This window comes from Poromitra crassiceps, assembly GCF_964638095.1.
Source record: "Poromitra crassiceps genome assembly, contig: HAP1_SCAFFOLD_129, whole genome shotgun sequence".
NCBI lineage: Eukaryota > Metazoa > Chordata > Actinopteri > Beryciformes > Melamphaidae > Poromitra > Poromitra crassiceps.
The window spans coordinates 413,442-439,037 of NW_028152232.1; the positions used below are offsets into that span (position 1 = coordinate 413,442).

Genomic DNA, 25,596 nt, shown 5'->3' on the forward strand with positions numbered 1-25,596 from the left:
GCAGATCATCTGCCCCCACCCACCCCCGCCCACAGCTGGTCGTCATAGCGACCGCATATCTGTCCTTCGCTTATAGCCGAAGTAGGCTATAACATCACGTTACAATTAAATCCATCCACAGAACTTTTAAACTGTTTATGAAATACTGGTGCCTCTAAATGACCTACAGTGTACATGGGCAAATGTGACAATCGGCCAGGAGATGCATGCGCTGCGCTGCGCGGGGACGGGAGAGGCGCTACAGACAGAGTGTGAAGCCTGTACCCCGGCGGCCTCTCACCGGGCAAGACCGCGGCTTCAGCAAGACCCGCCTGCGGCCCAGCGGAGCGCTGCACAGGAGCTTCCTGAGCAGCGGACTTTTTTCACACTCAAAACAATTGAAACCACCGCCAAGATTTTATTTCACCAGAGGCGAAGGCAGCAACACAAAAGACTGATGGAAATATACATAACAGAAGAGAAGGTAAGCCCACTAAACTGGTATGCAGAATTGCATTGACAGTCAGTAGATAGAGTAAACACGATTCTGCCTGACCAATTGTAACAAAGCTCTAGCATTGGTAGTACTTTGTTACCAATAATTTGCACTATTTTCACATATATATGGGAACATGGAATTATTGACTTGTTTACACAGCATAATTTGCACAGCATTAATAATGACACAAGACATGTGTAGTATTTATTGAATATATTTTATTTGTGACTTAATTGGTCTTGTCCTGCTGGATCAGCTAATCAGCAGGAGCAATGAGCTCCACCTGTGAAACAAACAAACAAATGGTTAGTAGCCTGCTTAACCTGACATGTAGTAGGTTTTCATAGTTTGGTTTGGGCTAGTGCAATATAACTTAAGTGCAATATAACTAAGTGCAATATAATTCTAGTACATTGTGCAAAGCAAATATTTTAATTGTTTGATGCATGCAGTCACTTACCTGTTGTCTCTCTGTTCTCAGGGTGTTCGGGCAAAAGAGTCCTCTAGGTCCGAGCACCTATTTATGGTTCCGGGAGGAACTATCTAATGGGATAGCAGGAGGGGGGTGTTGTGCATTTGCTTCAACTTGAAATGTGTATTGTTTATATGTTGCATTATTAAATGGATTGAGAGCAACATTTATTTAACTGTCTATTTGATAGATATGTAGACTGGTTGGTTAAAGGGGCAGTATGCTGTTTTATTTAATGCTATTTTTAAAGTGACCCCTATGTAATTGGTAGCATCCAGCTAATTACCTGAGGCAGACTATAAAAAGCTGCCAGTGTGTGTGTATGATTCAGTTTTGCTGCTGGTAAGACACTGGAGGGCTGCTCTCAGCCATGCCTCATTTCTGTCAAATCCTTGTTGTCCTGTTAAAACTATTTTGTTCTTTTTTTGTTGGTGAATAAACACCCTTTGATTGCACAGTTCAACTGCCTCTTCTTGCTGTAAATCCAGCCGCTATTTGGGCCAGCCTAACACCAATCAGTCGTCAACAATGTTTTCATGTCACTGTATGGTACCGGGTTGACAGAATAGAACCCCGACGAGGCAGGTACGAAAAGTAGCACGACTCAACCCCAATACAACCCGGGCTGGGACGGTTTTAACCGGTGGAATGAGACAATTTATCGAGTCGAGCGGAGCGGGATCGCGCTACTACCTGTGGTGGAAATGGGCCAATTGAGGCCGGCTGCGGGGCCAGGCAGGGTGGGGAGAGCATTGTGCTTGTGTACAGAAGATTAGCTGTGGGTTTCCTGTCCTCCAACAGAACAAGGTGTGTGGCACTGGGACGACGGCCTGTGATTGGGCGAGCTACGTCGGAGAAGCAAGAGTCATCTGTGAAAGCAAGGGGGAAGCCATTGGACCGCAGCAGAGGGGTGGTGTTGCGACGTGCCCCTCTCTCGAGTTAAAGTGTAACTAACCCCCAAAACACTTTTTTTCATTTGACACCAAACTGTTACCATTTGACCATTTGTATCATTTTTCAGCAGCATATCTGGCATAAGCGCCCTCTAAGGGTGTAACACTGCTTTTTTTTCTTTTCTCAAATGAATGGGAGATTAGGAACACACTGACGTCACAGTGTTCCCAAAGACTATGGGATTTCAAGATAGTTACTCCACTACTCCCCCTGTACCCTTTCGGCTCCTCACAACTCCAAGCCTATTCCTATTGAAGTTTGCTCTTAAAATACTGAACCAAACGTCGTCAAAGTTGGCACATGTCTTAATTATAGTTAGTTTCCCGCTGAATGTGTCATTACTTTATTAATATCTTACCTGGATAAGCTCGAATGATGATGTTTATATTATCAGTCCGAGTTGAAAGCACTGTCTCCAGCCCAGGCAGGCGGGAGAGAGTCGTACTGTAAACCTCATGGACGAGCCCCAAGCTCCGGGAGCGCGCGCAGCAGCAGCTGGGCTCTCTGTGCTCCGAGAGCAGAGAGAGCACAGTCTGACATTTCCGCGGCTATCAGTCCGACTTGGAAGCACTTTCTCTCGGCCAGTCAAACGGGAGAGTCTGCTCTCTCATGCACCCGCGGGGGCGCGCAGCAGCAGCAGCACACAGCAGCAGTGAGAGGTGGGGGCTTTCAACAGTCTGACATTTCAGCAAACAAATCTCGTCGCAGTTTAGCGGACATGTAAAATATAACGCTATACTACGACGTGACAACGTGACAAAGCTTCTCTAAACATATCGGCTAATATAATATCATCACTGTGTACAAGCAATGCCAACTTCTCAGGAAATCAAGTCAGCAGAGCAGAGCGACTGGCTCTGTCTGTGTGTGTGTGCTCATCGGGGGGATTTGCATAGGAACAGTCTGTGAGGAGGAGAAGAGCTCTGCGCTGCCTCCTGCGCCCTGAGAGGAAAATCAGAGGTGCTGTAACTTTCAACAAGAATCACGAAAAGCCCCAAAACGCAAATTAAAAACGGATTTCATTGCGCGGTTTATCTCTAGTTAGACGAGGGAATTACGTGGAGAAATCTCGCATTGTGTTACCCCAGAGCGAGAGGTTTGTCCTCACTGTGCTGTGTGCTGAGAGCAGCGAGGCTCTTTAAACAGAAGTTTAGACAAGCCACGCACACACACATGGGACAAAATGGGACAAAAATAATTAAATTTCTAGTTCACCACTGAATGGCCAAATTGATATAACTATCAACAATTTTGAGCAACACTCTTTCCATACATGCCACCAGCGTTGGCTAGTTGTTGATATTTATAAAGATATTGCCCCTCTCAAAAAAAATATTTTTGAGGCGGTAGGCAAACTGTAATGGCGTCCATTTCCGAAAAAAAATCTTGACTTGAACACAGCCAAAGAGTTTAGTATAGACAAGAGCATATGTCATTTCTTGGTTTTTTCCATAGGTATTTTCAAATCACTGTTCTGATACATATCTGGGGGGTTAGTCCCCCTTTAAGTACCCCTTGCTCCCTTCCTCCTGTCCAGCATTTTATAAGAACACGGCGATTGCCATATTTTAGACCTGTTTTTAGCGTTTTATCTGGGACATTTTTATTTATAGTGTTGATCTTAATGGGCCCTTTTACCCCCAGCCACTTTTAAAATATTCCGTAGTTCCACCTGCTGTCACCAGGACCACTGGGACTTTTGACTGCTATTGCAGCACATCCCCCTAGCCTCGACCCAATTACTGTGAGATTTGTCGAGCTTAATACCTACGGGTTCCTATCACGAGTGATTAGCATGCAGAGTCGCTATTAATTTGCAGTGGATGTTTTGCAGTGGATATTTGCCTTAAAGTTAACTTGAGTGGCAGTGGTGGCTGACGCTGTGTTTGATCTTTAAAGGATACCGGAGAGCAAGCGGGAGGACTGAGACAAGTGGACCTGGATCTTCAGTCAGTGGAGCTGGGCTGGGTCACCTATTTTTATAAATAAATATTGTTATTCCCTTTTTACCTTGGTTGTAGTTTTTATCTCTGCTTACTCCTGATTTTAAACGAACCTGTGCAGCTTTTAATCTTTCAGAACTAGAGTTCCTAGGCTCTGCTGCAAGCCTAGGTGGCGTTGTCGGGCAACATTTTATTAAAGACCCTTTTAAGCATTTGTAAAAGTTGGCCACGTTGGCCCAATGTATTTTTCTGTTTCATAAATTAATTAAAAAAATCCACCTAAAACCCCATGGTATTCTCTAAGATAACCATGTATATTAGATTTTAATGTGCATGGATGATAATGGAATTATAGGCTACATGACCCCCTTTTTTCTACAGAGAGCAAACAGAGATATATAGAGAAAAGATAAATGTTTATACACACACACACACACATATATATATATATACCGTATATATATATATATATATATATATATATATATATATGTCATGGAGTAGGATGACAGAATGTAAATGTTTGGGTGAACATATCCTTTAATGCAGGTGCAGTGAAGAGAAGCCACTCCCCTGGGTCAGAGGTCGTGTTCCAGCCGGCAGTGTTGGGCATTCCTCCTCCTCATGTGCTCCGGTCCATCCCAGCCAACCACATTAACAAACAGTAGGTGTTGTTAACACGTTCACTGCCGTGGACGAGATATCTCGTCAAGCAGAAACCAATGGTTGACTGCCAATGACGAGATATCTCGTCCAAAAAAAAAAAAAAAAATTTTTGACGGTGGGACGTCGATCAACCCCTTTTACATCTCCTATTAAAATATGGGAGGTATTGAATGTGTATAATCTATTTTACCGACCCACTAAGTGGCGACAGTGCTCTCCAGACGAGAGAAAGCCAAGCAAAAACAGCCGCGTGAGGAAGCCATTCTCATGAAAATGGATTGGCGAAAACGCTTTCGCTTTCGCGCAGGGAGCTGGCGGTGGGGGATTGCAAATTTGCATAATAGATTATGGGTGCAACACACTTTGAAACACGCAGCATAAATAAGACCAGAATCGCAAAAGCTTCATCAAAGCTCTCAACCGAAACCCCAAGAAATGAGCGAGCCCATCCAGACTCGCCCAAAGAGTGGCCGCCAGCAGACAGGCAGCAGCAGCAGCAGCAACTCGCTTGTGACACGCCCGCTGCAGAGCCAGGGAGGCAGGAGGAGAACACACACGGAGGGAGGAGTTTGAAGGAGAGGGGGGTTTCCTGCTGTTATGGAGGAAATTACTGTTCAAAACTATTGTTTAGATGTCTGACGTCTTACTGATGCCAAAAATGAATGGTTAAAGTGACTGTTCTATCGAATTTCACAAAAAGCCATTTATCTCAGCTTAAATTTTCAGATGCTGAAACCATGCTGTATTCAAGTGCTAATGCCTACATAACTACTAACTCTACAAACTAACTCTTTTAGACAGAGAAAGCACACATTATATTAGTTCTTTTGAGATATTTTGTGTTCACAAAATCTTAGCAGAAAATAATCCTCGGCTGTTGAAAGATGAGCCAGAATCCTCAAAAAAAAACCTTGGCAGAAGCTACCTACAGTAAAAAAAAAAACGGCTGGCAGTGAATGTGTTAATGGTTCCTGAGTGGCTTGTACACATAGTAAAGTCATGACAAGAAGTGATTTAAATTATGAAAATTTAGTTTTGAGAGTGCACACATACAGAAAGGGTGTTCCTAAAGCTGTGTTCACACCCGAGATATTTATTTTTTGCTCTGTCGCTTGATTCAACCCTTTGGAATCGCTCTGTCGCTGTGTTTAAATCACTCATCAACAGGCACACGAATTGACGGACATCTGGGGGCTATAACGTTACGCAATGTCATGATGTTTGTCCACTACGAGCCACCATAGTTGTTTACAAGCTAAGCCTATCAGCGTGCTCCTAACGTGAGTTATATACCGGTAGGTATATACCAGGGGTACAGTGGTGCAGTGGTAAGCGCTGTCGCCTCACAGCTCGAAGGTCCTGGGTTTGATTCTCACCTGGGACACTGTGGGCGCTGGAGTTGTGACCCCCCCATATCTTCAGTGCCTACTGCCCAGGTGGGCTATCTCGTCGAAAGGGCCTTTCTGTGTGGAGTTTGCATGTTCTCCCCGCACCCCCCAGGGGGTTCCTCTGTACATAACCCCCCAACTAAAAACATGCAGAAGATCGTCATTCGACCAGTGACGACAACATCTGAAGTTGGTCCAATGATGGTCCAATGAAGGTCCCCGGGCGCTGGAAAGAAATAGCGACCACTGCTCCTGGCCTGCCCCCTGGAGGAAAGGACAAGCCTGGATGGGTCAAATGCAGAAGACATATTTCACCGGCCACCGTCAGCATGAGTGTGTGTAGTGGCCGCATGCATGTGTTGTAGTGTGTTCGTGTGACAATAAAGACGGGCTGCCGTCTGAAATCGTGTTTTTAGTACAGACTTCACTTCATGTCAACTGTCAGCCTGTCAATCAGCTGTCAATGCGGTTTGTTGCCACACAATAAACCAGCGCTTTGTTCCAAGCCAGTGTGATCCTTGACTCACTCTCAACACGGCAGCCAATCAGCGTTGAACAGCGAGCGACTGATGCCAGCGTAATTTCGCTCGAGTTGGGATATTTCATCTCGGGCGACGAGCGTATTTTCTCCCTATCGCTCTGTCTCTGTCGCTCGGACGCCCATCGATTTTTCTCCCGGGCGAATATACGCTCAATCGCTCGTTTGCATTGACTTTGTATGTAAACTCGATGCCTGCGAAAAACACAATACAGTGTAGGTCAGTGTGAACGCAGCTTAACACCTCTGCCATTTCAAAGAAGGAAACATTTTGAATTTTCCTCTGAAACGTGGTTGGATGTTTGCTACTTCAGTAAATGTAACCCATTATAGCGCTCAATAAAGAACAACCTTGATTTGAAACATCCACACCATGACAAATGATATACAGTAGATAGTGAAGGTATATAGAGTCATGAAGTGTCTCACTCTTTGCTGTTGGCCTGACCTTGTCTCTTGAAGGCCAAGGTGTGCTCACCACACAGTGAGGCCATTTTTGCAGTTGCTGGTAACAAGAGTTAGGGGGGGAGCATGAAATGGCAAAGGGGCTATAGTGACACTGTGTGGTGGAATTTGCTGGTTGGATCAGAAACAATGGTCTTTTTCTTTATATTCAGATGAAAAAGGGGCTTAAGCGGAAGGCAGACGACTGTTCTACCTCTGACTTGGAAAGAAGGAACGCCGTTGAGCTAAAACAACAGGTTGGTGTTTGTGTCTGTAAAAGTGAAAAGCCGTTTGGAGAATTTAATCACCACTACTTGGCTCTTTTGCTGAACCCAAAACTGAACCCAAAAATGACTTTTCTTTTCTTTTAGTTCAAATACCTGGGTATGCAGTGCACCTGTTTAACTCATTGAGTGCCATGGACGAGTATGTTCGTCATTTCGTTTAGTAACGTAGAGTGCCAAGGACGAGTATGTTCGTCAATTGCATTTTTTGACGGTGGGACGTGGATCAAAGCATCAGGCATCTCCTGTACAAATATGGGAGCTATTGAAGGTGTATAACCTATTTTACGGACTCATTAGGTGGCGACAGTGCTCTCCAGATTACAGAAAGGTCCGGAAAACTGCAGCAAAAAGCAGTGATCAAAGAGAAGCCGATGCATGCTGCAGCCAGAGCCATATAGATTGCTCTGTCTGCAGCTGACGTCGGGCTGCGAACATCAGTCAATCCGCGCACACAACTGAGCTCCTCTGCCTCTGTCTGTCTGTCTGCATATAGTTTCTCCACATGATTACCCACCAGAAAGGCAGCACCCGACGCCGAAGGGCCAAACCTATCCCTGCAGTCCCGTTTGGCATTTCCTTGTCGCGCTGGGAGCCGCCCGGCGCAAAAACGGAGGCTCCGAAAATAGACTGGGTGCGTGTGGGGAGGAGTTTGCAGCTGAGGCGGGGAGAGGGGGGTGGGGCACGCAGGCTCCACAGAACTACACCACGTCACTACATCAGAAAATATTAGCTAGCGTCAGTGAATGTGCTTGAAATGCTGCATTTCACAAAAGGCTGAATATCTCAGCTTATAATTTGAAACCTGTCTTTTTGCTCAAAACAGCCTATCTTCTCCGGCTCATAACTAAAGAACGGAAAATGGGATCAATAAACTTTTTTTTGCAGATGATAGAAGAGAGTCTCCTCGTTCTTTGTGCGTGTTCGGTGTTTACATAGTAATATCACACAATATTCTGTTGCCCTCGAGAAATCACTGAAAACGCTCTGAAACTCTGGCACTGGGAGCTTCCGTTCTCCAAAAGTGGCTGGCACTCAATGAGTTAATAATGTATGCCAAAAAAAATCACAAATCTAATTTATTTAGTTTTTCATACTTTTTCATGTCAAAAGTTCATTTTTCAAGATTTCATTGATAACGGTAATCTACAGTTTGCTGATGTCAGCTAGTACTATCAAATTTCTACCCCATTTCCACCAATCATATCACGACATGCAGCTGTCAATCAAATCTTCATTTCAGGATAATTTTCTCTTCCAAATGAAGTAGAAAATGGTGCCTAGTGCCTGTCATCTGGCCGAATTCCTATCCCATAAACTAACTACTAACTTGGTCAATTGTATGAAACATGAACAAAAAACAAAAACTATAATCTCTAAGAATGCAAAGAAATGTAACTAGCTCGTTAAAACGCGCATTCCAGGAATATCGTATTTACAGAAATAGCGTGAATGGCGCGCGGTTGAGAGCGTGGTAGTCAGGGGTCGCCCCTCGGAGATTCCAGGCGGGCGGGCAGCACCCATGCATCGGATTGTCCGCTCGCTCCGCACGAAGCAGCTGGCTGCCTGGTACTCTGATTGGTTTTGTTGCAATTAGTGAGAGGTTGACCCCAATTTAGTGGTAAAATGCCTGACCACCATGAAGACAGACCACATGTTGCGAATTCCTTTATCGCAAAAGAACTGGGATGTGGAGGCTAAATGACGTCACATCCGTTTTGTTAGCGTTCCATTTGCAGAATACTTGAGCTGGGAAGTTCACTGGTCAGATCCAGTCCCTAGCCAGGCTAGCCATTGTTAGCAATAACAGTTGATAACATGGCATTTTGCGCATACAAACACTGTAGCCTCATGTCCACACAGATATAAGTTATGCAGTGCTGTGTGTACAGCTGATTTAATGAGACACAAACAAAACAGCAGTGCTAAACAATATTACTGTGATTATAATCGTGCATTCCTTTATAACTGGGAACTGGTAATCTTACGACTTCAAAGTTCATGAGCTGGGACGGTGATGTCACCGAGCTGGTATTTCCCATTCCAAACTTGTAGGAGCCTCAGCAGCCCCAACCTCAAAAATCGCACAACAACAGTAGTAGTAATCGTAGTAATGTTGTTTAGCACTTCTGTTTTGTTTGTCTCATTAAATCAGCTGTACACACAGCACTGCCTAACTTATATCTGTGTGGACATGAGGCTGCAGTGTTTGTATGCGCAAAATGCCACGAAATGCCATGTTGTCAATTGTTATTGCTAACAATGGCTAGCCTGGCTAGCGACTGGATCTGACCAATGAACAGTGAACTTCCCAGCTCAAGTTTTCTGCAAATGGAACGCTAACAAAACGGATGTGATGTCATTTAGCCTCCACATCCCAGTTATTTTGCGATTTTGGACAACTCAAGTAGTTACCTTGTGAGCCAATCAGCAGTCACTTCTGTTTTTAGAACAGGTATGGTGATTGGATAAAATATGATGTACAATTAATTTACCATTGAAGTCGTCAACTTCGGCACCAAATGTATTTCGATAGTCTGTACCAACATCTCAAAGAAACTGTAATCTTGTTCCTTCCTATGTATGAGATGCATGCACAGCTTGAAGAAGGCGAAGGGAGGAGATGGTGTTTTTGTCACTCTATCCTCAGGCTTCTTCAGCTGCTATCTATCTGCTCGGCTACACGCCTTGCTCCTCCTTCATCTGTCAGCAAACATTGAATATGGATCATGCATTGATGTGAACAGTGAACACTGCAGCAAATATGCCATGCTTCACTCCCTGTAGACTAACCAGAGTTAGGAGGGTTCAGACTAGAGATGTAACGGTATGAAAAATTCACATCATTGGTCACATCGTGACCAAAATGATCACGGATATCAGTATTATCACAGTTTGTTAAAGTGTGACTGAAAATGTTCAAAAAGTACTAATACACTCACAGAAATCATTTCACCTGGTTTCATATTGAAAACTCAGACCCAAAAAGGATTGATACGCTCACTGAAATCATTTCTCCAAGGCTGCACGTTTGCATCTGGGAGACGGTTGACAACTTTGGTTGATGATGGACAGTATTTACCAAGTTTTTCAAAGCACAGTAACCATGGTACCACGGTAATCATGGTACCACGGTTTTAACGATCATGAAAATTTGAAACGGTACGGTTATTGTAAGGAATTTGATCACGGTGATCATTAAAACCGGTTATGGTTACATCCCTAGTTCAGACTCTTTTAAAGTCCTCTCAGTGCCCCTCTGACCAAGGCACTGGCTAAAGAGTTGGTGCAGGTGTTGTACTGCTGCGGCTGCCCTCTGCTCTGTGTGTTCTGGATGGATCAAATGTGGAGGATCAATTGCTTCTCGAGGATAATAAAAGAAAAAGTAATCAACCTGGCCTATTTAACCATGGCCAAATATGGTGACTCTCCACCATTCACTCTGTGAGCGCTCTCCTTTTCTACCATCAAGGAGGAGATGAGAGGTGCAGGGACAAAAAAAGCCCTAGTATTCATTTCAGCTCTGTGATCTCAGTCAGTCAATGCCTTGTTATCAGATTCTCAGAGCATTCAGATACATTGTTATCAGATTCTCAGAGCATTCAGATACATTGTTATCAGATTCTCAGAGCATTCAGATACATTGTTACCAGATTCTCAGAGCATTCAGATACATTGAATCAGATTCTCAGAGCATTCAGATACATTGTTACCAGATTCTCAGAGCATTCAGATACATTGAATCAGATTCTCAGAGCATTCAGATACATTGTTATCAGATTCTCAGAGCATTCAGATACATTGTTATCAGATGCTCAGAGCATTCAGATAATACGTTGTTATCAGATGCTCAGAGCATTCAGATACATTGTTATCAGATTCTCAGAGCATTCAGATACATTGTTATCAGATTCTCAGAGCATTCAGATACATTGTTATCAGATTCTCAGAGCATTCAGATACATTGTTATCAGATTCTCAGAGCATTCAGATACATTGTTATCAGATTCTCAGAGCATTCAGGCGGTGCTGAACAACATCACTGTTGATCCAGGGTTTCTGGTTTGGCATTAGTTTGATTATTTTTGTTGGGATTATATCCTCTGTGCATCTTTTTATGAAGCCTGTTACCGTTTCTGCATAATCGTCCAGGTCCCATGCAGCCCTGAACTCTTCCCATGCTACTTGGTCAAAGCAGTCCCTCAGGATGTCCTCTGATTGGTCTGACCAGCAGTGGGCGGTTCGGAAGGCCGGGGGGTGTTGCTTGAGTTTTTGATGGTACCTGGGAACGAGCAGGATGGAGGTGTGGTCCGATCTGCCGAAGGGGGGGCGGGGTGTAGCCTTATAACAGTATCGGATGTTCGAGTAGCACTGGTCCAGTGTGCGTTGCTGAGAGGTCGTAGCGGCATGTCTGGGTTTTGAAAGCACAGTAAGTTAAAATGTTTCTCCTCCTCACAAAATGCCTGAAACGATTAATTCAGTTTGTTTTGGTTTTGTGTGTGTGTGTGTGTGTGTGGTGTTAGGGGGGCAACTCATTACAAAAGTAACATATTACATGAAATATATTACTTTTAGCAGTAACTCAGTAATATAACTTATTACGTATAGGATTTCAGTAATAGTATACCAGTTACTTAAGTTAACTGAAGTTACAAATTGATTATTTTTCGGGATGGTTCCGGGGTGGCGATGTCATTCTGCTGCTGCTGTTGTTTTGGTAAAAGTAATGCAAAGGTAGTGTAATAAGTAACGAGTTACTCTACATAGAAAGTAATATTGTAAAGTAACTTATTACTTTCAAATTAAAGTAATTAGTAATATGTATTATGTACTATATTACATTTTGAAAGTAACTTGTGTGTGTGATGTGGAGGGCAGCTCGTGTCCTGTGCTGGGTGCAGAAAGAGAGGAGCAGCCAGACTCTGCTCCAGCAACCCTCCAGATCTTGCCTCTTCATCATGAGCCAACTCGTCCGTCCGCAGCCAGAGCGAGAAACAGAGGAGGAGACGAGAGAGGGACAGGGCCATACTGTCAAGTCAACACAATGTCACTTCTTTTATCAGGCTGTTTTCTAACTCAGTGGTTCTGAAAGTGAAAGTGAAAGTGGGGTCCAGGGACCTCCAAGGGATCCTCGAGGGGGAGAAGGATACGATACGATTTTGCATTGGGACCAGTTCTATTGAAGTGGCATGGAAAGTCAAAAATGCTTCCACCCAATAAAACACATTGATACGGTCATGTATCATGATGTAGTTAGGTCATCTAGCTCTACTTTGGACCAAACAGGGGCTTGAGTTGAGCTGTATGCAGCTGAGGGTCAGAGCTAGGGCTGGGTATCGCCACTGACTTCCCGATACGATACAATTCCGATACACAAGGTCCCAAGTCGATACGATTTCCAATACGATACGTTTCGATATCGATATTTTAGTTACAATACCAGTTTTGCTTTGATAATGGAAGAAATTCTCAAAGAACTAATGCTGTAAATTGTACAAGGAAGGAACCCTCTAACCTGGTGCATTATTAAAAAATATTAATATTTACATTCAGAATTGACCATAAAGCAAGCAGTTACATCATGTAATTATTTTTTATTTAAACATGACCAACATAGTCATTCAACACCTTATCTTTCTTTACAGTCTTCTGTCTCTTTCTTTACAGTCTTCTGTGAGAAGCCAAACAAATTTAGATTTCCACTATACAACAGAATCATTGAACAGCAGCATGCAGTAAACTGTTTTATAAAGTATAAATGCTTTGTAAATAAAATAAAATACAATTAAATACAGCTCATGAACATTTCCAGTTCACAAACATTATAGTGCAAACAGAATCAGATTTGAGGTCTATACATCTGCCCAATATTGAAATGGATCGAATCGGAATCGAATCGAATTGAAATTAATCGATTCGCAACCTTGTGAATCGGAATCGAATCGATTCTTGAAATTTGAACCAATACCCAGCTCTAACTGAACAGTACAAGTACAACCAAACTAATTTCAGGGTACGTATGGTCATGAGAAACCTGGAAAAGTCATGGAAATTTAAAATGCAATTTGTTTTATAAATATTTTCATGACGTTCATTTGCGCTGAGTTTCCAATAATTCATGCGCTAAGAAATAATGTTCACAAGCATGCAAACACTATCTATCTATCTATCTATCTATCTATCTCTTGGTTCACTATTATTTATACAGTAGGGCTGGGCGATGGGACGAATATATGGGCTATCTGCGATTGAGTCCACTGTCGGTTGCGTGATTTGATTTGAGTTGAGCTTTAAGCAGTGAGAGAGGTGGGGGGGAAGAAACTAAAAGGTGGAGCTGAAACGCGCTCTCCTGAGAATACGAGGCAGCAGGATGAGGGCAGCAGCTAGATTAGGAGCAATGCGTCCTCGCATTTAAAATAACTGCCAAAGTCTGACTGAAGCAAATTAAACTCAAACTATCACAAAGATAAAGCAGCCATCATAGATGAGATTCAGACACTTTTTGCGCGATGAGTTCCCCTCGATCTGCCTGTTTGTCTCTCTGCCAGTGCCCGCATGTTTGTTTAGTGTGCGTGTGTGTGTTGTAAAGGTTGCATTTGCGTTCGTGTCATTTTCATCGCCGTTCATTAACGAGCAGAGCGTGTGTTTAGGCTAGCAGTTTAGGCTGGCAGGAGATACTTAATCCCAACTTTCAAAGTCAGACTAAGAAAGTCCTTTATACATCAGTCGATCCTGAGGCTTAATCAAGAACATGGCCGAGGGTCAGTGGAGCAGTGACCAGTGTGTATGTATCTTTGTATTTTTGTCATGTGTTTGTGTGTGGGACTGCCGCTGTCTTGCAAGACAAATTTCAGTCTGAACTGACAATAAAGTATATCGTATCGTATCGTCCAGGCTCCGTCCCCAAATTAATTTTCATCGTCCCTGACGCTATTTTTAAGGTCCCCGGGATGATGGGAGGTCCTTCGTGTCAAGGCAAGCCCTGGTTGTGTGTGTGTGTGTGTGTGTGTGTGTGTGTGTGTGTCAAACCACTGCCCCTCCGTGTTGTCATCGTCCATGCTGCTGCACTTTGCAAAGTGAAAAGGGGGAGGGGAGGACAACTTTGGAAGCGTCTTTCACACATAGAAAAGCAACTGATAGAATGTGCACTACATGTAGCGCGATTCTAACGATCTGTCTGGAAAGGCAGATCGTGGAGCCATTCTGATCGTGAATGATCTGAGATCGTCATATCGCCCACCCCTATATTGAACCATATTTTTATTGTATTGATGACATCTCTATCGCAATATATATTGCTATCGTTTTATCGCCCAGCCCTAATGCCTACACTATCACCATGTGGTTATGTTCTGATATTGTAACGTTGTATTGTAAAGGCATTGAACATTTAACAAGATTCAGACTTAGAAAACTTCAAATAGTTCATCACACTATGACAAATCATTTCATTTTCACATGTGGGCAGAGTAAGACAAGAAGGGTGAGATTCGCTAAGGTTTGTCAACACCTAAAAAAACATGCGCACACATATTCTCTCATTCTCTCTCTCTCTCGTACCAATTTAAGCCTTAGATTTTATATTTTTGTTCCAACAGCACTTTGAACCTGTCTTTAAACGCTGCCCTTGATCAGTTGAATCAGGCGTGGGGTTATCATCAGTAGGGTGCACCTGGGGTAATGAAGGCAGATGATGTTTTCATTTCATTCAATCATGTTAGAGCAGGAAGAGCTGAAACACATGCAGGGCAGTGGTCCTCCAGTGGACAGCTGAGATTTATTTAAAGTGGACCTAATGTGTCATTCCTACCCCCCCTCCCCCCCCCCCCCCCATAGTGCCTATCATGGAGTCACCATTGCCCTCTAGACCAGTGGTTCTCAAATGGGGGTCCGGGGACCCCCAGGGGTCCGTGGCACTTTGCCAGGATGTCCGCGAAAAGTTTTCAGGATTTTTTTTTTTTTTTTTTGTAAAAGCTTCATAGTTCAAAGAAAATATTTAATACTTAAATCTAAAATGGTTTATGGATTACATTCTATTCTAACAAACCTATCAATTTAAAAGTCAAGCACGTGACCATGGAAACAATTAAGCTTAGCCCAAAATCACAAATCAGAATGAGGGGGTCCCCGGTATATTTTCTATCTTGTAAGGGGTCCTTGGCTGAAAAACATTTGAGAACCTCTGCTCTAGACAACACTCCTGTCACTTTTTCCCTCACCAAGGCCACCACCAAAGCGGCTCAGGATTGCCAGTGATGCAGTGTTGCATATCCTTCAGGTGAGAATTGGTCCTCTACTACTATCAATGTAATCTATAATGTGTCCTTACACTCACTACCTTACTGCTGTTCTCTTGAAACTCTTCTAATCCAAATTTAAATGTTTGTCCTTGCATTCAATTTTAGCCAACCTGGAGAGGCGCCCTCTTTTCACCGCAGTGTTAGGGCCTAAAAAAAGGAAAAGTTTGGTTCCTGTTGGTTGTCAGTTGAGGTGATGGGTCGGTAGGGATTTTTTTTTTTTTCCAGTGGCAGCAAGGGATAGATAGGAAATATATATATATTTTTATTTTCCTTAAAATTACAGCAGCGATGGATACTTTTTTCACAACATAGCCTACATGTACTCTACCACTGTGCTCTACACACGGTTTTATATGAACAAAATATTTAAGTCAATATGAATGCTTCAATGTTATTAAAACGTGCTGTGCACGAAACAGTATCTCGAAGGCGGACGGAGTCGCGGTACTTTGAGCCGTCGAGGGCACAGGTTCTAGCTCTGTCGTGCACTTCAGTGCTAAATACCTGAATTGAAATAAAGCCATGACGCCACTGACGAGCGAACCAAGCTGCTGAGTGGGGGTCGACACAACATCGCTGGCGATATCCATCCATTTGTCAGCTCTGTCCACTTTGCCGGCTGCTGATACGAATATACAAGGGCACTGTTTTAACTTCCTGAAGCATGTTTTCAAATGATTTTAACCCCAATCTCACAATTTTGGTTGGCACGCTAGTGCTGCATGGGCAGAGAAGCGACACAAAGCACATGTCCGTCATGCTCCCTGCAAACCCCGCCCCTTAGCGCCACCGTCAAATCAACAAGCTCATAAAATAAATTTGGGTCGCACGTAAATTGACAGGGTCGGTCGGAAACCGGAACCGAACAAAAACATTTTTTAGGCCCAGTCTTCGATGGAACGGCCTGCATGCTCGCCGAGGGAAACGCCTGCGAGCCCCTCATCAAAAATACCTCTCTCTCTCGCTCTCTCTCTCTGTGTTGCCCAAGTACACAAGTCTCTCTCTCTCCCAAGTCCACACAGTCTCTCCCTCTCTCTCCCAAGTCCACAGTCTATCTATCTGCCTCTCTCTTCCAAGTCCACACATGTTGGGTTTCCATCCACCTGTTTTTATGCCAAATTTAAAATTGTGCATTAAAATCCTGAGTGGAAACACCAGAAAATTTGATAAAACCTCCAAATATCACAAAAAAGTTTTCACGCTTGAGGAAGGCGAGGTGTATCGATAAAAAGAAATGTGATAAATGCAATGATAACAGCGAATCTGTAACTAAACTCCATTCAATAACATGCAGTTTGAACGGAGTAAGACAGCGGGATTTCAGGCGACTCACATCCAGAATTGACATTTTATTCACTTACAGCAGTGATCCTCACTATTTCTTCGATGAGAGCCGCACTGGCAGGACAAAGTCAATAGGAGAGCCACTTTTACCGCAAAACACCAAAAGCCACCCCAACCAAGCACATCTGCCTACCATTTTTTTGTTTTATTGTTTTCCACACACACACACACACACACACACACACACACACACACACACACACATATATATATATACCAGTTTCCCCTAGAAAATCTTTCAGGCCTGGAGGGATTTCGAAACGCACCCCGACCGCAACGGTGGCGGCCGTCGCTGGCGACGCTAAAGTTTTAGCTAACCTGTTCACATCTATGTTCGCAATGGCATCCCAAGTATCATCATACTATTATGGGATGCGATGCGAACAGTTGTATTATGGGATGTGCGTTTCCCAGGCAACGACACACGTTGACACATTTTGGAACAGCGCTGCACGCTGGCACAATACTCCTAAAAGCAAAATGCTTATTGTTTTGAATGATTTGGCACCTTCTATTACTGTCAACACCAGTATTGTTGTATTGTAATAATATGCCATAAAGGTTTATTGACATTTTGGGGAGAGCAGGGGGGAAAAAAAAAAAATCTTATTTTTTTTTTGCAATTTCTTAGAGCCGCCAACTAAAGCTTCGAGAGCCGCCAGCGTCTCGCGAGCCGCGCAATGAGGAACTAGGACTTACAGTAACATCTCCATGGATTATATATATCCCGAATTGAAGAGTGGCGTCTGGTAATACATTTGACGTACCTCTGTATAATCAAGAACCGTTAAATGAATGTGATGTTTTTCATAGCGTGACAACGGCACGCACGTGTAACAGCAGAGGCAGACAGCAGCTTGCACTCCGTCACCAAGCTTCCCACATAATGATTTCCTCCCCTTCAGTCTGAATATCAGGCTGGGTTGTTTTCTCTTTGCCTCACATTTATTCACAGAACGGGGGTTAATTTGCCTCGTTTGAGGGTTTGACTGGTGTCTGGCCATGTTTTAATCACATCAATTAATTGAACCTCCTCTTCACCATTCCTGATATTACGCATAACGGCAGTGGGTGGAAACATGCGTAATATCGCATTTTCTTTTGCCAACTTTCTGAAAATTCAATTAAAAGTTGCGATACCTTTGGATGGAAACGCAGCTACAGTCTCTCCCTCTCTCTCCCAAGTCCACAGTCTCTCTCTTTTGATATCTGCTGCACACAGTCTGTAAATTATGGTTGGATTATGGTTATGATTGTTACATATGCTGGCAATATGAACATGCCACTTGATTAATCCAGATAAGAGATCAATTTAAATACTGTACATTATCTGCACTTGTTAACTGCACTTGTTAATCAGATGCTCATTACGTTCACATAGAAGTGATGCTTGTGCTATTGTTGATATTGCGCTGTTCTCTCATCTAGGCTCAGCCCCATATGTTCCACTGTTCCTCAGAAACAGCGTCACATAACATCAGTATCCAACATTTCTGGTAAAGTGATTAAAACGCTCTCCTGCCCATCTCTGGCGTCCGATTGCAGATCTGAAGATGTAATAATCTACTTACGGAAGCCAGTAGTATGGCCGGGGGTCTTATAATGATATATAAGATGTCGGTGGCCTACCTGCCACCGACATCCGACCGCTTCAGCTCATTCAGAACGCTGCAGCCCGTCTGGTATTCAACCAACCCAAATTCTCTCATGTCACTCCCCTCTTCCGGGACCTCCACTGGCTTCCCATCTCAGCTCGCATCAAATTCAAGACACTGGTACTGGCCTACAGGGCAGTACACCAGTCAGCTCCCCTGTACCTGCAATCTATGGTCAGGTTCAGTGGCGGACTGCATAATCGGGCACGTCGGGCAAATGCCCGGTGGCCTGGCCTGGCCTGCAAAAAAAAAAAAAATTTTTTTTTTGCAGGCCAGGCCAGGCCACTCACTGAACAGCAGGCCAGGCGCCGCCTACTGGTTTACTAGTGGTTTTATTACTTTATTCAGGTTTAAAGTGGGTGCATCTCATTGTAAAATTGGACTTGGCCCAAATTGGGCTTCAAACGGCCCAAATCGGGCTTCAAACGGCTCAAATCTGGCTTTAAACGACCCAAATTGGGCTTCAAACGGCCCAAATTGGGCTTCAAACAGCCCAAATTGAGCTTCAAACGGCCCAAATTTTTCGCCGCCGCCCTTCGGACGCCGGCACGCGCGTCGGCCCGTATCAGCCTGGCCTGTTTGGTATCTAATGCCCGGCCTGAATTATGATCCCAGTCCGCCCCTGGTCAGGTTCCAAACCTCTCAGTGCTCCCTTCGCTCCTCCACCAGTGCAGGACGCCTCGCCCCTCCTTCGCTACGGGGGCTCAAAAGTCGCTCATCCCGATCTCGACTCTTCTCGTCCCTGGCACCCCAATGGTGGAACGAGCTTCCACCTTCGGTCAGGACTGCTGAATCACTGCTGATCTTTCGGAAAAGACTAAAGACTCACCTTTTCAGGCTCCATCTGGGCCCTTCTTGATCTAACTTCTTTCTCTCTCTTTCTATTAAAAAAAAAAAAAAAAATCCTAAACTAAACTCGTACCACTGTTCCTTCAGAATTTGTAGTTGTCATAGACTGTGCTCCATAGTTGATTGCTCTATTGCTGACAAAAAATGTGTTATGACTGACTGACTGACTTGATTTGGTGAATAATCACCGAGGATAAAAACACAATAAAGCCACTGGCTTATTTCCATTGCGGTCCTCAATTGTAAGTCGCTTTGGATAAAAGCGTCTGCCAAATGACGTAATGTAATGTAATGTAACCTTGTCAGTATTTCATGACATGTTTTACTTCCCAGGTGCGCTGGAATTGCTAACTGCCGCCGTATCCATGTGCCTGCAATGTTGTTTGCTCGCCGCGTGCAAGCGGTGCACCATGATAGTGAGATCAAACACACCGTGCTGTAAATTTGCTACAGGCTGCGATGAAAGACTGTTTCTAAATGGTTGTTTCACTCAGGAATATCATTTTAGCACCCCCGGCCATACTACTGGCTTCCGTAAGGAGATTATTATATCTGCGATTGGACGTCGGAGACTGGTAGGAGAACGTTTTAACTAGAGATGCACCGATTGCCATTTTCTTGGCCGATTTCCGATTTTTGAATAGTCTGACTTGCCGATACCGATTTTTGCCGATTCCGATTTTCTTTCTAAGAACAACAATTGACAGCTTACACAAACGTTTTTGTAACTTTGTTGGAAAATTAAGATTCATATCCAACAATTCTTATCATTTGCATGAAGTAGGACCATCTCACTCAAACACATCTCAAAATAAAAGTGTTCCAGGTTACTGGACAGAGCTTTTTTGTGCAAATACAATGAATACAAAAATTAAATAAAATCCAATAGCCTATATCCCACAGCTATCATGCATTTACTTTTCCAAAAGAAAACAGATGCAACAGAACATCAAAATGATCCATGGACAAGGAGTTTATAGCCTGGATCCAGACCAGTCCTCTTGAGTAGAGGGGAAATGAGTTTATGGGTTACAGTAACGATCTTCAGTCTGAATACCAGACTAGAAAAAGCCGAGCCAAAACTGCAGGGGAACGCGCGAGGAAACCATTATCATACTGTAAAATGGATTGGCGAAAACGCTTTCGCTTTCGCGCATTATCGCGCTGGGAGCTGGCGGTGGGGGATTGCAAATTTGCATAATAGATTATGCGTGCAACACACTCGCAAGCAGACTCGCCCAAAGAGCAGCCGCCAGCAGCCAGGCAGCACAGACAGGCAGAGCCTCGCTTGTGACAAACGCTGCAAAGCCACTAGAGACACACCCACGGAGGGAGGAGTTTGGAGAAGAGGGGGGTTTCCTGCTGCTATGGAGGAAATTACTGTTCAAAACTATTGTTTAGATGTCTGACGTCTTACGCCAAAAATAAATGGTTAAAGTGACTGTTCTATCGAATTTCACAAAAAGCCATTTATCTCAGAATAAATTTTCAGACGCTGAAACCATGCTGTATTCTACTGCTAATGCCTACATAACTACTAACTCTACAAACTAACTCTTTTAGACAGAGAAAGCACACATTCTATTAGTTCTTTTGAGATCATTTGTGTTCACAAAATCTTAGCAGAAAAGAATCCTCGGCTCTTGAAAGATGAGCCAGAATCCTCAAAAAAAAAACTTGGCAGAACCTACCTACAGTATTGAAAAAACGGCTGGCAGTGAATGTGTTAATAATATACATTGCCTGTTTGTGTTTTGCAGTATGGATATTGTTTTATTTATAATTAAATTGAGCATTGGGCCTTTATAAGAATGTTTATTTGTATTATTTCAATTGTCACACTCATGGATACATATTTGAGGTTTGTTTATTAATTGGGAAAAGGACCACTGGAACAAACGCCGCGAACATGATCCGGCTACTTTTTCAATCTGACTGGCTACTCAAAAGTTTGGGGAACTCTCTGTGTTCCATTATCATCGCTCGTGTTCAATCCCCTTTTTGCCCATATTTGGCCATGATTCAATATTTAAATCTTAGACCTCATACCAGCCCGTCTTCACCTCTTTTCTTAATAACGCCCCATCAGCATATGACTAGATCTAGGTTCATTCACCATTTAAAGTTGACTCTGCAGAGGTGTAACCTCCCTGCAGAAAAATACTCAAACCATTCATTTAGGATTGGTGCAGCTACAACGGCTGCTATGCAAGGAGTGTCCTCAGCCTCCCTTCAACAACTGGGGCAATGGACATCTTCCGCCTATGCTTCCTATGTTCGTCCTGAGTAAGATGCCATCCTGTCAGCTCAAAGATCCCTCCTACCATAATTTGGTAAGTCTTTAAAGCCCCATTCAGCAAGTTTTCCAAGTTTTGCTATTGGAGAAACTGCGCCCTCTGGGTGCAATAGTATCGATAACGATATCGCCGTTCAAAGTCAACAAAACACAGCGTCAGAAAGCTCTATGTACATGTTGTGACATCGGGTACTCACCACGTGATGAAATAATAATCCATAGTTCTGTGAAACATCATTTCCGTAGCAAATCCGAATCGAGTTACTTCCTTATTTTCATGAAGACAGCGCTTCCGCTGTACAGCGCATGCGCGCATCCTTTTTTTTTTTTTTTTTTTTATTGCCATGGGACGTGGCAGACAACCTGCTTAGTCCCAGGGCTGGCCAATGCAGGGCGGTGTGGGATAAATAAAGTCGAGAGTCTCCCTATTACAAGTCAATCTACCATGTCCTATGACTAGAAAGCTCTTACAGTAAAAAATGTCAAAAATCTTACTGATTGGGGCTTTAAAGCAAATCTTTGGTGGTGATCCTTCACAATCCCTTTGCAATTTATTCCCCATGTTTATCCGCATAGCTGGCCTACATCTTCCAGCATGCATTTTGCCCCTCATAGTGAATATCCCTCATAGCTGGCCAACATTTCCCAGCATGCATGCATAGATGGACTACAACTTCCAGCATGCGTTTTGCCCCTCATACTGAATATACCGCATAGCTGGCCTACATCTCCCAGCATGCATAGATGGACTACAACTTCCAGCATGCATTTTGCCCTTCATGGTGAATATCCCTCATAGGTAAACACCCAGCATAGCTGGTCTACATCTCCCAGCATGCACGCATAGCCGGCCTACATCTTCCAGCATGCATTTTGCCCCTCATAGTAAATATGCCCTAGTAAATAATTTGCATAGCTGGCCTACATCTCCCAGCATACATGCATAGCTGGCCTACATCTCCCAGTATGCATGTTGCCATTCATATTTATTTTAATCTAGTCTTGGTTAATTCAGGCTGGGTTTCATATTTTCTTTGGTGAGCTCCATGATTCCCTTTTACTTATCATTCTATCTGGTTAACTTTAGTTTTTCTTTGGGGGAATTCTCTATCCTATAAATCACTGACGTCTTCCGCTCATCTCAGGAGGATCCGTCATCATATCATGGAGCCATTCCCCAAATCTAATTACTATCATTAAAGGTTTATCTGTACCTTCTACCTGTCTCTAGTCTCTCATTATTGAAATACTATTGTGTGTGTGCCCCTTAAGTTTACATCAGTGCCTATGACATCATCAGTGATGTCATAAGATGATGTTTCTCTTATGACATCACTGATAACATCATCAGCGATGTCACAATGCGTCCTATGGCCGTGTGTCCATCTAGCTTCTTTTTCTGACCGTTAAATGCTGGAAGTATGCTGGGGAGAGCTGATCTCGGCGCACAATATGCAAGGAAGCAGTCTGAAAGTAATGTTAGCTCAGTGCGGTAGCTAGCTTGATAGCTGACAGCTAACATTAGCAAACAACACACATACAGTGTGATTTAGCTCAACACTCACCAGAAAGATTAAGTGTCTGGCCAATCTGCTCCCAAAATTGAGCCTTTCTGTCTCTGTTGTGATAGTTTATCCATATGATTAGTTGCCAGAAAAGGAGCACCCGACACCAGCGTCTTTCTGAAAAATGAAAATATTTTCAGCTGGAAGCGCTGTGAAAATAGATGCTGGGCACAGCGCACTTTCTCTAGACGTCTGTGTGCGCCTGCATACGCTCGCTCCTCATTGGAAACAACTGAAAAAAGACGCTAGATGGACACACGGCCTACGACAACATCAGCGGGACAAAAACTTTAAACAGAATAAATAAACATTGCCCACTTGTTCCCTTTTATAATAAGATAGAAGATACTGAGTAAAATTCAGTTGTCATTTTGATCACTTGTTTAAATTACATCCTCATTAAAAAAAATGCCAAAATCAATGTAATGTTGTGCTTTACCTCATTTTGTATGACTGAGTAGGTGAGATTTTCAATTTTGTCTGAATATTTTTCAGTTTAGGTGATTATCTAACTGGCCCTGTGCTTGTTTGTTCACCTCCAGGCCATTCTCTCCTCTTCATCAGGTGACTTGGTGAGTTTTTCCCGTTGCATGCTGGTCAACGTTGTTCAATCACAGCTTTGTATTGAAAACTTCTAATAGTGGCTTTCCAGTAAGTCACTACATTGTTGGCATGTCGGTGAAATTAATTGCTGTGTGCCGTTGGCATGGGTTGGGTAAGACACAAACCAATTACAATGTCCAGACATCTACTTTTGCTTTTTGTACTTTAAAAAAAAGATTATCCGCGTAAATTCCATCATCAGAGGGTGTGCACGCAGGCTCTCTGCAGACAACCCGCGTAGGCTACTTTTGGACTGTTTTAGTGGCCTCCACTGGACATGGCTGTGCATTTTCTTCTCTCTGATTTTTCCGCGTCACGTTGAGCCTCCCCTGAAGTTGGCTGGCGCCCCCCAGGGAAGGCACTCCTCACACTTTGAAGTGGAATATGTGAATAGAAATCAGTAGATAATTACATGTGAATAATCAGAACACATAATGAAGAATAACTTCAGTCACCAAGTGCTGCTAATGTGGAGGAATCTGTCATCGTCACATTAGTGCAGCGACACATCTGACAGAGCAGTGATCAAGTCCCAATTTAATATGTGCAATCAAACTAAATAGAGAGGCAAAGTGGAACGTCACTTCCTGCTTCAGCACTGTACCAGGGAGTTTCATCCGCCATTTATTTTCCCATAGACATTTCGTAAAATGCTTATAAAATAGTTTTACTTTGTTGAACCAAACGCTTCAGCTAACGCTATGATCAGGAGAGACCATAGAACATTTGACTCGGCCCAAAAGTTTAAAAAAAACATAGAAAAAAATATTTTCTTTAAACCCACATTTTTTTTAAAGTTTTGGTCACAGTGAAATGTTATGCGATCTCTCCTGTTTCTAAATATATCTGTACCGTTTGGTTTGAACCAGTAAAACTATTTTTATACGCATTTTACGAAATGTGGTCCAGGACATTTCTATCGTTGTCCCTGTTGTGTCAAGAGTCCACTGTGGCGACAGGCATCTGCTGAAAGTGCATTACAATATAAAAATGGAATTAAAGCAGGAATAAAACCTATATCAATACATAAATGTGTTCATCCTTGAACCAAAGTTTAAAAAAAGTGAAACAGAAAGATATCTGCAAATCAACACTCACGTTATATCACATTACATATCAAAATTGAGAATATATAATAATATAATGTATAATAATACAATACAATATAGACCGGTATAATAGACATATATATATAATATATAATATACAGGTTATGCAGGAAGGTCGCTAAAAAACAGTTTCCTGATCCTCTGGCGATCCGGGGAGAGTTGCAGACTAGCACATGCTTCCTCAGATACATGTGACGAGTTTCACCAGCAGGATGTAGCGCGTGGGATGATCACGCTACCCCCCCCCCCCCCCAATTCCCCTCCACCCCAAACAGGCGCCCTGACTGACCAGTGGAGGCGCTAGTGCAGCGACCAGGACACATACCCTTAATCCGGCTTCCCACCCGCAGACACGACCGATTCTGTCTGTCTGACCAAGCCGGAATTACCGCTGCTGGGAATTGGACCCGGGTCTCCGCGTCAAACATTTCTCCTGTGTGTTGTCAGTTTCTGTGTGAACCTCATTGTTGAACAGTGTTTCTCGTGTGTGTGTGTGTGTGTGTGTGTGTGTGTGTGTGTGTGTGCGCGCGTGTGCGCGTGTCCGTGTCCGTGTGTGTAGTTTGTCTGTGAACCTCAGTGTTAAACAGTGGAGACATCGCGCTGCACCTGAACCCGCGGCTGAAGAGCGGCCTCTTGCTCAGAAACTCCTTCCTGTCTGACTGCTGGGGGCCGGAGGAGACACGGCTCGCCGCCTTCCCCTTCACTCCG

The 25,596-nt window shown here is 43.5% G+C and overlaps 1 long non-coding RNA gene across 1 annotated transcript; it reads left to right on the forward strand.

Moving 5' to 3' along the window:
* The first annotated feature begins 1,756 nt into the window (after positions 1–1,756).
* Positions 1,757–25,596, forward strand: LOC310800866. The gene is made up of 7 exons (XR_014553913.1): positions 1,757–1,896; positions 3,804–3,853; positions 4,397–4,511; positions 7,057–7,140; positions 15,391–15,445; positions 23,719–23,748; positions 25,448–25,596. It is a non-coding gene; the product is annotated as an uncharacterized lncRNA (long non-coding RNA).